The sequence below is a fragment of the Engystomops pustulosus genome, chromosome 3 (assembly GCF_040894005.1).
Source record: "Engystomops pustulosus chromosome 3, aEngPut4.maternal, whole genome shotgun sequence".
Lineage (NCBI taxonomy): Eukaryota > Metazoa > Chordata > Amphibia > Anura > Leptodactylidae > Engystomops > Engystomops pustulosus.
In genome coordinates, this window is record NC_092413.1 from 199,564,432 (window position 1) to 199,576,683 (window position 12,252).

The 12,252-nt window shown below is 42.8% G+C and overlaps 1 protein-coding gene across 3 annotated transcripts in view; it reads left to right on the forward strand.

The window, feature by feature from the left end:
* The first annotated feature begins 6,302 nt into the window (after window positions 1–6,302).
* HPCAL1 (hippocalcin like 1) overlaps window positions 6,303–12,252 on the forward strand; it is a 97,002-nt gene continuing 91,052 nt past the window's right edge. For 2 of the 3 annotated variants that reach the window (XM_072143574.1, XM_072143575.1), the window contains exon 1: window positions 6,304–6,877. The gene's annotated coding sequence lies outside the window, so the exon portion shown is untranslated. Of the gene's footprint in view, window positions 6,878–12,252 lie in introns of all 3 variants that reach the window. The other variant, XM_072143576.1, reaches the window with a different exon arrangement.

Consider the following 12,252-nt stretch of genomic DNA (forward strand, 5'->3'; position numbering starts at 1 on the left):
TGTAGTTCTCTATTTGCGGGCGCCCCGCTCTGATTCTATGCCTTGTTCCCGCGATGTGTCTCTATTCCAGCGCATGCACACTTGGATCTTCTACCGCGTCCTAGTTTGATGCTGTCTGATACTGTGGGGGCGCGTGGTCTTGCGATATCTGCAGTCCAACGCTATCATTTTGCACTACAGGTGGTTTACTATTGGAGCCTCCCTACAGGTCAGCAGTTGCTTAAATACCTAATACTCCCTCATACTAATCACTCCCTTGATAAAGCGTGATAGCGAAACATGTGTCGGGGTCTCATACATGTGGTCTCATCCTTTGGTATGGTATTTGCTTCTTTTTACTCACTTTGCACTTTGTGAGCGCTATTCAAGCTACAGTCCTATGTTTACATTCTGTGTATTCCTGATTGTATAACCTACCTCCAGCTTTCAGTGGCATTACGCAGGGACCTACACACTTTTAATTCCTCTGTGTGGTCCACACACCACATTGCTTCTTTCAAGCTTTGTCTTTGTCTTTATTGTGTCGTGTAAAATTTTATATTTTATGATAGTCACGCATTTGACTTATTATTTTTCAAGCATTTTGGTGTTATTAACCTGGAACAACTTTAACCACCCTATTTTTTGTATGGACCATTAATATATTTATATAAATTAATCACGTCCCCTCTTAGTTGTCTCTTTTCCAGACTAAATAAATCTAGTTCTTTTAATCTTTACTCATAACTGAGACCCTCCATACCCCTTATCATTTTAGTGGCTATTAGTTGTACCCTCTTCAGTTCCTGGGTCTCCTTTTTATGGACCGGTGCCCAGAACTAATGCCTTGTACATTGGTAATATATTTACAAGCATCAAAGATAAGGATTTTATGTGAAAATACTAAATGGGGTGGTTATACAAAAACACTATGGGGGTGAGAATTTTAGCAGGAACTTGCCATTGGATGTAGGTTTCCTTTAAGAAAGACTTGATAAATCTGGCCCTTTATGTTGTATTTTCAACATGTTTTTGCTGCATGCATTTTCCAATGATACAGATAATTCTGAGTTAAAATATTTCTTTTTCCCTAAATAAATGTAAAAGAAATTTTTGAAAAAAAGCACTAACGAAGCACTTACATTACATTATGAGCTCATAAGTCTTTTCTGTAGAAGCTTCGCCATTCACACAGCTCCCGGACTCTTTAGCGTCATTTCAATGCCTCAATGAGATATTACAGATCAGTCATCTCACAGTTTACATATGAGATTGTCAAGATTGAGTATTCCGGTATAGATAAAAGATTGAAATGAATAAAAATTGTCTGGGAGATTTGATTCTTCATGTAGTCTCTATTTCTCATTCATCTCCTTTCTTTCTTGTGGACATCTTGTATCACTGTTTCAGTGCGATTGCTGCTTGATAAGAGGTTTTTGTGGATCATTTTGGTCATATGGTTCATCATTTTTGGTAAGGCTTATTTCACACATATAAAGAGGCGGTGGTGGGGGGGGGAGTTGTAAGGGGCAAATCTCCCTTTGGATTAGTGAGAATGTAACCTGATTGAGGTAAATCATGAGGCAGCCATGAGAAACTATGAAGCAAGTGGACTCTGTTATGTCCGTAATCTTCTTGCTGATCGGCTACTTTATGGTGTACATTTCATGCTAGATCACAGGGATTCAATTATTTTTTAATGAAGGAGAATAATGTGATATTATTGCGGGCTTACAGGCCAATCTTTTTAAGGGCAGATTTGGCATTTGGGAAACCTCACATTCAGTAAAATGTTGGTGTCCCCCTGATGTGAAACTCTGATACAAATGACAGAACAATGGAGAGATAGAGAGTGTTTTGCACGCCAGCCTAAATATCCCCCCCCCCTGCCGCCGGTTCTGCACCCATATCCATTAAGAGACCTTGGCCTCATAGCAAATGCGGATACAAACTCTGCGAGTTCTAGATATATTCTCCACCGGTTGTGATGGGCTGGGTGTTTATTTGCCATAGGGCACTTGAGTGTTTGATTTTTGGAAATGTTTTTCATCTATCATTTAGCCAGATTACCACCATATTGTGACAGTAAATTGATAACTACAAGTTAAGTGGTCCACTGAGTCATAGTATATAGGAATGAAAACACAGAGCTTGATTAGACCCTTTTACAACGTGTACTTAAAGGGAACCTGTCACCAGAAGACCCATTTTTAGCACTCACCCAGTCCCCACAGAGCACAGTACATACACTGCCAAAGTGTTTTTGTATAAAAAAATTGGTTTTACGGAAAAAAAGATATGTTATATTGTACCTTTCATTAGCATCTGCTGTGTGACTAGGCAGTTGCCCAATAGGAGGGGCTGGAAAGGAGCAGTCCCCCCACTCTTGGGAAACATGTGACCTTTTCAAATATATGAATAACTCCCCTCACTCAGGATTGGTTGTAGAGGAGCAGGGGGCGTCGCTAAGCCAAGTGATGAGTGTTTTCATATATTTGAAAAGGTCATATGGAGTAGCTGTTCCCCAAGGGTGGGGGGGGACTGCTCCTTTGCAGGCCCTCCCAATAGGCAACTTCCTAGTCACACAGCAGATGCTAATGAAAGGTACAATATAACATATCTTTTTTTATGTAATGCCAATTTTTAATACAAAAACACTTTGGCAGTGTATGTACTATGCTCTGTGGGGACTGGGGGAGTGCTAAAAATGGGTCTCCTGTTGACAGGTTCCCTTTAACTCATGAAAACAGCTGGAGTTATGGAGGTGGAGAAATTTCCTATTTAATTTAGAAGAGGGACCACACATAGGGGAGTCTATAGTATAGTATATAGGAGTTAATGGTCTTTTAGTGGCCTATTGCAGTAAGAAAAGTGTGAGCTAAAGTGTAAAGTCCATAGAACAGATTCACAGGGGGTTATAGTATATTGGAGTGAGGCATAAGGGGGTCAAAGTTTTTCGGGAACGGGGATACAAGTGGTACAATTCTTTAGGAGTGGGTTGTCAAAATGGGATCAGAATGGAGGATTATCAGTAGGAGATAATTGTCAAGTGTACATGGGCCTGTAATGGGGGTGTGTACAAATTTATTGCCTGGCGCAGAATGAGCTGTAACTATGGCTCTGCCTCCATTGCACCTCTCATTCCCTTTAATGAGTGTCGGAGATTTGGGCTGGCATCCTGCTTCTTTCTGCTTCACCAAAGTCTACATCCACATGTCCGCAAGCCGGGAGTTGAGGGAAAAGGGTGAACGCTGCTAACACCTTTCCACAGGGAGCTGGGCGGTCACGCCGCAAATCAGGGCCGGTATATGACCTGTTCTATCTCTTGCAGAGCGAACAACACAGCTCGGACACAGAGCGGAGAGACACAATGGCCTGTTGCAAAATGCCTTAGTTTGGCCTCACTAATGCGCAGTTTGCGCCAATAGTAATCCAATAGTGTTGCCGGCTCTTAGTACATCTGGTCAGTTTTCATGATGTGACACAGTTGCACCTTTGTTTTCTTGGTGCACTAGACAAAAAACTGGTGCAGACACACCAATATATCTGGGCCAATGTGCACGTCTATGTCGGCTGTGAGTTAGTTTCCATCGTCTAGACATGTGAATTCAACCTAACTGGAGAACCATTGTTTTGGGATCCCTCGTTTACAATGCTCAAAAAAATAAAGACAACACTTAAATAACAAATCCAAGATCTCATTGAATTAAATATTCCAAATGTAATTCTTGAAAATTGAAGTGGAAAATCTAATTTCAGGCTGGACCATTTCAGTGGAAATGCCCAAAGATTAGTAAATGAAGCTCAGTATTGTATGTGTGGCCTCCACGTCCCGGTATGACCTCCCTAAACACCTGGGTATGCTCCCAATAAGGCGACATATGTTCATCTAGTTACCAAGGACAGTCTGTGGTAAGTTGTGGAGTTTGTGAATGATGTCCCTGATTGGATTCAGGTCTAGGGAATGGGCAGGCCAAGGAACCAAGGGCCCAATGCACCTGCCTATGGTCTCACTATGGGTCTGAGGATCTCAGATTAGGTAACTAATTGCTGTCAGGATAGCTCTGTCTAGCACATGGAGGGCTCTGTGGCCCTTCAATAAAATACCTTCCCACACCATTACTGACCCACTGGCAAACCGCTCATGCTGGAGGATGTTGTAGGCTACAAAACTCTGCCATGCCACATCTGTCACATGTGCTCACCCCCTAACGTGCAAAAGTAACCATAACAATAACAACAGCCCACCTCCTCAGTCCTGTATACTCTGCTGTATACAGCAAAAAAGGAAGAGAACTGAGAAATGGTCTTTAGTCACCACCTACAGAACACAATTATGGGGTTGTCTTACTTTTGGCTACATGTTGTCTGTTCAATTTCCTGCACAATAGCAGGAGAAATTAATTCACAACTAGTGTTGATTTATAACTGGGCATCTTGATTGACTTCATATTGGGGCTCATTTACTAATGGTCCGCGGAGCGCATTTCCGTCGGTTTTCCCGTCAATTTCCGTTTTGCGCCGTATAGCCCCGGGATTTCGGCTCACGCAAGCGTATTTTGGTGCATCTGTGCCGGCTTGCATGCGACAGAAATCAGGGGGCGGACAGTCGGACAACCCGACCGATTTGGGCGACGCACAAGATTCAACATTTAGAATTGTGTCGCAAGAAAAGCAGTTACAAGCACCGGGAAGAAGAAGGTGAACTCCGGCGGACCTCGGTGCGGAAGCGACACATGCAGACCCGAATCCTTGTCAGACAACACACCGCCGGATCGCGACAGGACCGGGTAAGTAAATCTGCCCCATTGTGTTGTTTAAGTATTTCTCTTATTTTTGTGTGTATTTTATTTTCAGTGTATTTTAGAGGCATATCCATTGTTATATGTACAAAGGTGCAGAGCATGAATGGAGGATTGTGCACATACAGCATTATAAAATATTAGATCCCTTTCACAGGAGAGAAGCAGAAATTATTTTCATCAGAGTTCGATCAGTGAAAAGCAAATTTTCATCACATTTCAATCAGTTATCTGGCATACACCCACGAATTATAAAAAAAACTATTTCTGAAAAAGACTATCATATGTGTTCACACCATGTTAACATATTTCCCTTTGTAATGAGAGGTTAGAAAGCACCAAGACAAGCTCTGTAGATTGGCCTGCAATTTCAGAAATTTCTGAAAAAGTTTTCAAAGATTCCCTTCACGTTTTTGATTTACCGTATATACTCGAGTATAAGCCGACCCGAGTATAAGCCGAAACCCCTAATTTCAACACAAAAACTGGGAAAACCTATTGACTCGAGTATAAGCCGAGGGTGGGAAATGCATTGGTTACAGCCTCCCAGTATATAGTCTGCCAGCCCCTGTAGCATACAGCCTGCCCAGCCCCTGTAGCATACAGCCTGCCCAGCCCCTGTAGCATACAGCCTGCCCAGCCCCTGTAGAATACAGCCTGCCCAGCCCCTGTAGCATACAGCCTGCCCAGCCCCTGTAGTAGGAAAAAAAATAACACTGTACTCATCTTTCCGACGTCCCCCATAGGTCCTCTTCTGTCTCAGACTGTCTCAGACAAAAGAGGACCTATGATGTCAGAAAGGTGAGTTTTGACTTTATTTTTTTAGTTGACTCGAGTATAAGCCGAGTTAGGGTTTTTGAGCACAAATTTTGTGTTGAAAAACTAGGCTTATACTCGAGTATATAAGGTAGTTCAGGTCCGAATTGAATCAGTCAGAAGTGATGTCACTCCAATTGTCCTGGAATTTGGTATATAACCCCCTCTAGTCCTATAAAACCCCAAAAAGATCCTCTCTCATTACATTTTTTGGATACATTTTTAACATTTTCATAAAATTTTCCCTTGCCAATCCCCCCTCCCAACGAAGTCGCTAGCCCCCCTGTTAAAACATTTGTCTCAAACAGAGTCGATATGTTGTCTAAAAAAAACAACAAATAGATTTGATCTTCTCAGCGAATCTTCTTATCTTTTCCAAAATCATCATCGATGATCCCTTTCACCCCTATCTTCCAGATCTGATGACTCCTCGCCTCTGCAGTTGTCCTTCCTGACTTTCCTGCTGATAAGACACAAGTCGCCACATGTCACATAACTACTTTGTTACAATGTTCCACCAACAATGTGATATTTATGTGTAAATCACTAGAGGGAGCCTTTAAGAAGTAACAACCAGGGCTGTTTCTTAGATGACTGTATTGAATATCACACACAGGAGTCCATGGACTTGTGCCTATTACACTAGCAACTCCCATCGTCCGTCCACTCCCCCCCGCAGCCCCACCTACTACTACTTACTCAGTGGAATGCACCAAGCCTAATCTATACCAGAGAAGCACATTTACCAGAAGCAGGAAATCGCTCCCAAGATTCTAATATCCTCAGAGATCCAGGGCCTAAGTCATCTTATGTTATTCGCTAAATCGTGTGGGATCCCTTTAACTGCCCCTCAGGCGGTGCTTTAATTAGGGGCTTATTTCCTAAAGCTCAGCCGCCGTCCCCTCCTGGAAGCGTGGTCTGCTCTATTGTAATATTACATTAGTCTGCTGCCTGGCTATCTCCTCCTTACTATGCAAAGTGCCCCCAGCCTGTGCTGACTATGGTGATTGACAGTAGCCCAGCGCCTGTGTGTGTGCAGCCAGGGACCAGGCTCCCTCTCTGAATCCAGCTCTGTGAACTTTGTATCACTAGTATTATTACTAGTGTGTTATTGTTTGGATGCCTACGCCCCGCATCTCATTTCCTCTTTCTGCCCACTGATGAGGAGGATATTTGATCGATGTCTCGGGGTTGTCGGTGTAGCTCACGCCTGCGGAAGCGACCCAGATACCAAGTAACTAGCAAGAAGTAACTTAAGGGAGAGGAGGTGCAGACATCTGGTAAGTGCTGAATTTCTATTTCACGTCTGTATCGGCTCTAGATTGTCAGCTCCAATGATCAGGAGTCTTAGAAGATGTATTAGTCAATATCGTCAATATACATATAGCACAGGAGGGGGTTACCGTAACCCCTACTAGTGGTGTCACCGTGACTTAGAAAGGGTTAATCAATCATACATTCTACACCGGGGGTTATTCCTTGGTTCTACGTGGGATTTGCCATCTGTCACTACACCTAGGAAGTGTCTGTACGAATACCGGTATGAGTGAGAATAGTATTATTGATACTATTTCAAGCTGTAATATAGGAAAGGGTTAACCAGTTTTATTAGGAATTCTTCAATGCAGCACTGGACCATGGTAGAATGGGTTAATTCCGCCTATCCTATATGCTAAAGCGTATGTCGAAGACTCGTAGCGTCTCTCCAAGTTGTACTTGCCGGTACTACACAGTATGTAAAACTGAAGAAGAAGCGGAGTAGCAGTAATAATAATAGTAATATTGTTCTATAATGACATGGCAAAGGGTTAACCAGCTAAATTCTTTATCTGTCACTTTCTGCTGAGGTATGAAGGGTTAATGAAGCCTATCCTATAGTTGTGCATATGACTTGTATCATCTGTCACGGGCCGCAAGGTTCCTTGGTGCTATGTAAATATTTATATTCCGCTACATTGTAATTATATAGACACTATACCAGGCGACCGGGGGTTAATAGATCTTCAGCTGCTGTAAGGCAACAGCACTGAAAGGGTTAATTGTGTGACAATACATTTTTCTGAGTTATTCTCCAGAAATTTAGAAGTAACGCCCCTTGTGTTGTAGAGCTTTAGCTAACTCGAGTATCGCTTTAAAAAAAAAACTTTAAATTTTTTTTTAAAAAAACAGGGAAGTTTATAGGTTATTCATGTGTCCTCAGTGACCTGGAGTGATTCCACCTCTGCCCTCTCCAGTATAATATTTAACACTTCCTCTCCTGGTGTGGGTTAATCAGTCACACCTCTGCACCCGGCACACCAAGGGTTATACGGTGCGCGCTGTTATAGGGTGTAACGCTTAAGGGTTAAAATGTTAATTCCTGGAACGTACTGACCCATTCATTTCTGGATGTTTCTTGGAAGATCCCAAAAGACTTTCACCTCTCTGGGGCTTGATGTGTTAGTAACTAGGTTATATACACCCCCATAATGATGGTGTATACCCCTTCCAGGAGTTGGGACCCCCACATCCAGCGGTTACAGCCTCAGCACGGCTGTGTGCAATGTCTGCAGAGCTTCCATGCTGTATAGTGTGATGTATATGTGGTCACTTTATTGGGCACTAGGACACCTTAGACTTAGACCAAAGCTGTCACCCTACATTTATGTCATACTTTTCATTTCCTGGTAAATGATGTGGTGGATTCTTATGATGTAGGATTTCACCAGCCGCCACCACCACAAACCCCACATCAATCAAGGTGCACAGTGTAACATGATGGAGGGGGTGGGGGCGTTAACTCAGTTTAGCCAGGTAGGTTAAATACCTGTATGGTTTCTTCAGACGGACTGCAATGTGGCAATAATGTGCGGATTATATACCCATCAGTGGTCATGTGGGTCTAAAAACCTGTACTAGCAGCATAGTAGTTCCACACTATTAGTTGAATAAGTCCTTACTATTTTCCCACAAAACTACACAACTCGGCTCCGCCTGCTCTATAACCTGCTACCTGCAGATAGGATACAATGTACAATCTGCGCGGCCCCTCCTGCTCTATAACATGCTGCCTGCAGATAGGACACTATGTGTAATATGGTTGGCTCCTCCTGCTCTATAACCTGCTACCTGCAGATCGGACACCATGTACAATCTGCTCGGCTCCTCCTGCTCTATAACATGCTGCCTGCAGATAGGACACTATGTACAATATTCACAGCTCCTCCTGCTCTATAACATGCTGCCTGCAGATAGGATACAATGTACAGTCTTCTCAGTTTCTCATGCTCTATAAGCTGCTACCTACCGATAGGATACAATGTACAATCTGCTCAGCTCCTCCTGCTCTATAACCTGCTACCGGCAAATAGGATACAATGTACAATCTGCTCGGCTCCTCCTGCTCTATAAGCTGTTGCCTGCAGATAGGATACAATGTACAATCTTCTCAGTTTCTCATGCTCTATAAGCTTCTACCTGCTGATAGGATGCTATATACAATCCACTCAGCAGTGATGGGAATTCCGGCTCTTCTTGCTGAACTGGCTCATTAGGCTCTGCTCACTAAGAAGAGCCGGCTCTTGTGGCTGCTGAATGACTCCCTATTAAATAGGGACCAGTCAATCATCCCACACCACCCACTTTTCACTTGAATGTATCGGGTTAAAGGGAGCGTGCTGAGCTGGGGTTAAGTGAACTATAGGCTCGCTTAGTGAGCTCCCGCTGTTCATGAAAAAAAGATGTCTCGTTCGCTAACGACACATCACTACCACTCAGCTCCTCCTGTTCTATAACATGCTGCCTGCAGATAGAAAACTGTACAATCTGCTCAGCTCCTCCTGCTCTATAACATGCTGCCTGCAGATAGGACACTGTTTACAATCTGCTCAGCTCCTCCTGCTCTATAACATGCTGCCTGCAGATAGAACACTCCACCCTTTTAAGCTAACATGTGTGTAGCGTGCAGATAGAATGTACAGATATAAATCCTTCAATGTAATGTTAGCAGCTGCCCATAAGTTGGAGTAACTTCTTTCTTCATTGTCACCTTCTCTTTTGCCCTTTGCCCTTTGTAGGATAGTCTGCAGTGAGTGATTTGTGCGCCTTCACTTTGTTAATGTTTCACCCCTTATGGCGGTTCAGACTGGAAGAGGTGAATAATGAGTCACTATTATTACGGTACACAGATACATTGTGCTCTGGAAGTGCAAGGGTTTATGCTAAGGAAGCATTATCTGTGCTTGACCTTCTGCCTCCTGTATAGCATGCGGCTCATTACATAACCCTACATGAAATAGAATGTGTCTCTAATCCTCCTTTTCTCAGGAACCTAAATGTGTTACGTCTGTTACGTAAGAAAATATTGCACTCCTTTTCTACACTTCCACTACATTCAGTCAACTTTTATACTGCGTGCTTGTATCTACACAAAATGGTTCATTATGACCCACGGGAGATCAAGTAAAGCCGAACCGATATAATTCTGTAGAGTTGCAAACATGGTATTATAATTTTTGACCTAAAATGTTTTTGGTGTTGCTTTTAAAGGGCCTTTCCCCTTTTACTCCAGTATTTTGGCTCCTCGTTCCTCCTGCACTGCACTTCCTGATTAACTCTAAACAGGAAACGGTAGGCTGCTCAGTCAATCATTGAATGGAACGGTAACCCCTCCCCCTCAGTTTGTGATTGGCTCAGTGATCGGAGAGCCAGAATATGTAATAAAGATGCAGAGTTGGCAGGGGAGTAATAAGAACCACTTATTATGTTACTGTCTATTTGACAACGCTTTTACTATCCCTATATTGTTATTCCCCATACATGGAAAGTTTCACATTCTGTTTGTAAAGTTGACTCACCATCTATACAAATGACCCCCCCTTGAGTCTGATCATCATTTTTCCTCTGAGCTGTGTCAGCATATTCATCCGCACCTCCAGCTTCCTGATGTTGTCTGTGTGAAAAACTAAAGAGAATTCCTGGGGGAAGGATGAGCTGATTTCTCTTCCGGAAGTCCCTTACAGCCAGTCTCTCCATTGACCAGCTCTTTCAAGAATTCTCATCGGCGAATCACACAGCCACTGCATGAATGTTGAAGCAGAGTTGAGTTCACTGGGCTGAAAAAAAAGCAAAAAATTCCTTGTCAATCAGGAGGCTGGCAGCATGTCTAAGCTCCACAGTTCCCTAAGGGATCATTAAAGCTTTATTGTATTGTATTATTGTATTGTAAACTAGAAGAACATGAATATGCATAGATGGTGTGTCAATATTACATACAGACTGTGGAACTTTACAGGTATGGGGAGGAACAATATAGGGATAGTTGTACTTGTGTGTAATATCATTTTCCAAAGATATGTTTAGTTATTGTGAGATATTTTAACTGACAGGTTCCCATCAAAGTGATTTTTTAATTATAGGTCCCAGGGCACCCCTCTCAGGTGCTCCGGGTCAGTGTGACAGTGCCCTCTCTTTGTATACAGAGACTCAGCAATGATGTGGAGGCCACGCACTGTAGAGTTTACCGGACCGCTGATGTTGTGGGAGGTGTATACTGACTGTTCTGCGCAGGAAAGGGGTCATTTGTTATTTTTATACAACCCCGGACCTTTATATTCAAAAATCTCTGGTCCTGGACAACCCCTTTAAGTTTTCTACTTAATACTTGTAACAAACAAATTATGAGTTCTTTAAAATTTGATACATTGTAACGTTGGCTCCTCCTGTGCCGAGAGATGATTCAGAGCTGCCTGAAGTCCCAGTGTTATTCTTCTACATGGGTTTTATTAACAGAGAATTCAATTATTAGCTGATCTTTGGCAAATCTTCCTCCTGCTAAAAAGTGTGTGCGGGGGCACGATACCCATTGTATTTCATAATCAGCCAAGAAGTGTGAAATCTAGATCAGCCATGAAATAATAATCTTCCAACCCTTCCCTCTTCTCCTGGGGGAATAACCTGGTACCTTGTAATACTATGACTGAGGTGTCCCAACATGTCGTCTTTCCGTTGTGAACTTGGCATTGGCAGTCGCCGTGCAGTCTGTAACAAAGCACGCTCGTGTTTTCTCGTTCAGTGGGCAGAGCTGTGGCCTTGAGTGTAAAATAACAAATTGAGACAAAGTTTTCTTCCACTAACTCCTGATAACGTGTAACAATACATTGTTGTAATGGATTTGGAAAAGTATTAATTTTCTAACAATGGACCCTTCATAGTTGTTCTGTAAAGAATCGCCTGGCAGGTTGGATGAAGAACCTTCTGATGCAGCTCCTATTCCAGGTTCTAGGGTGGCCAAGGGAATGCTCAGCCAGCAGCTACAACTCTCTACTCTACTATAGACATGCACACTAGGCAAAGAGATGAGTAATCTATTGTGATACACATATGGGTGCAGCTCATCTCTCTTGGGAGTTAAAAGGATCAAGGAAATTGAAACTGAACATCCCTTATCCCTATTTCCCCCAACATTCACCCCCAAGATACCACCTTACACATTAGGTGGCTCAATCAACAGTAATCTACTATGATGATTGCAGGTCCTTGCCACCCATATAGACAATACCAACCTTGTAGACAACCCCTTACAGGGGATAAATGAAGTACAATCTGCATGTGCATGTTATAAAGCTAGATGAGAATTTTGTACATGGTGTCACTACTCCAGTCAGCAGAATGAGCT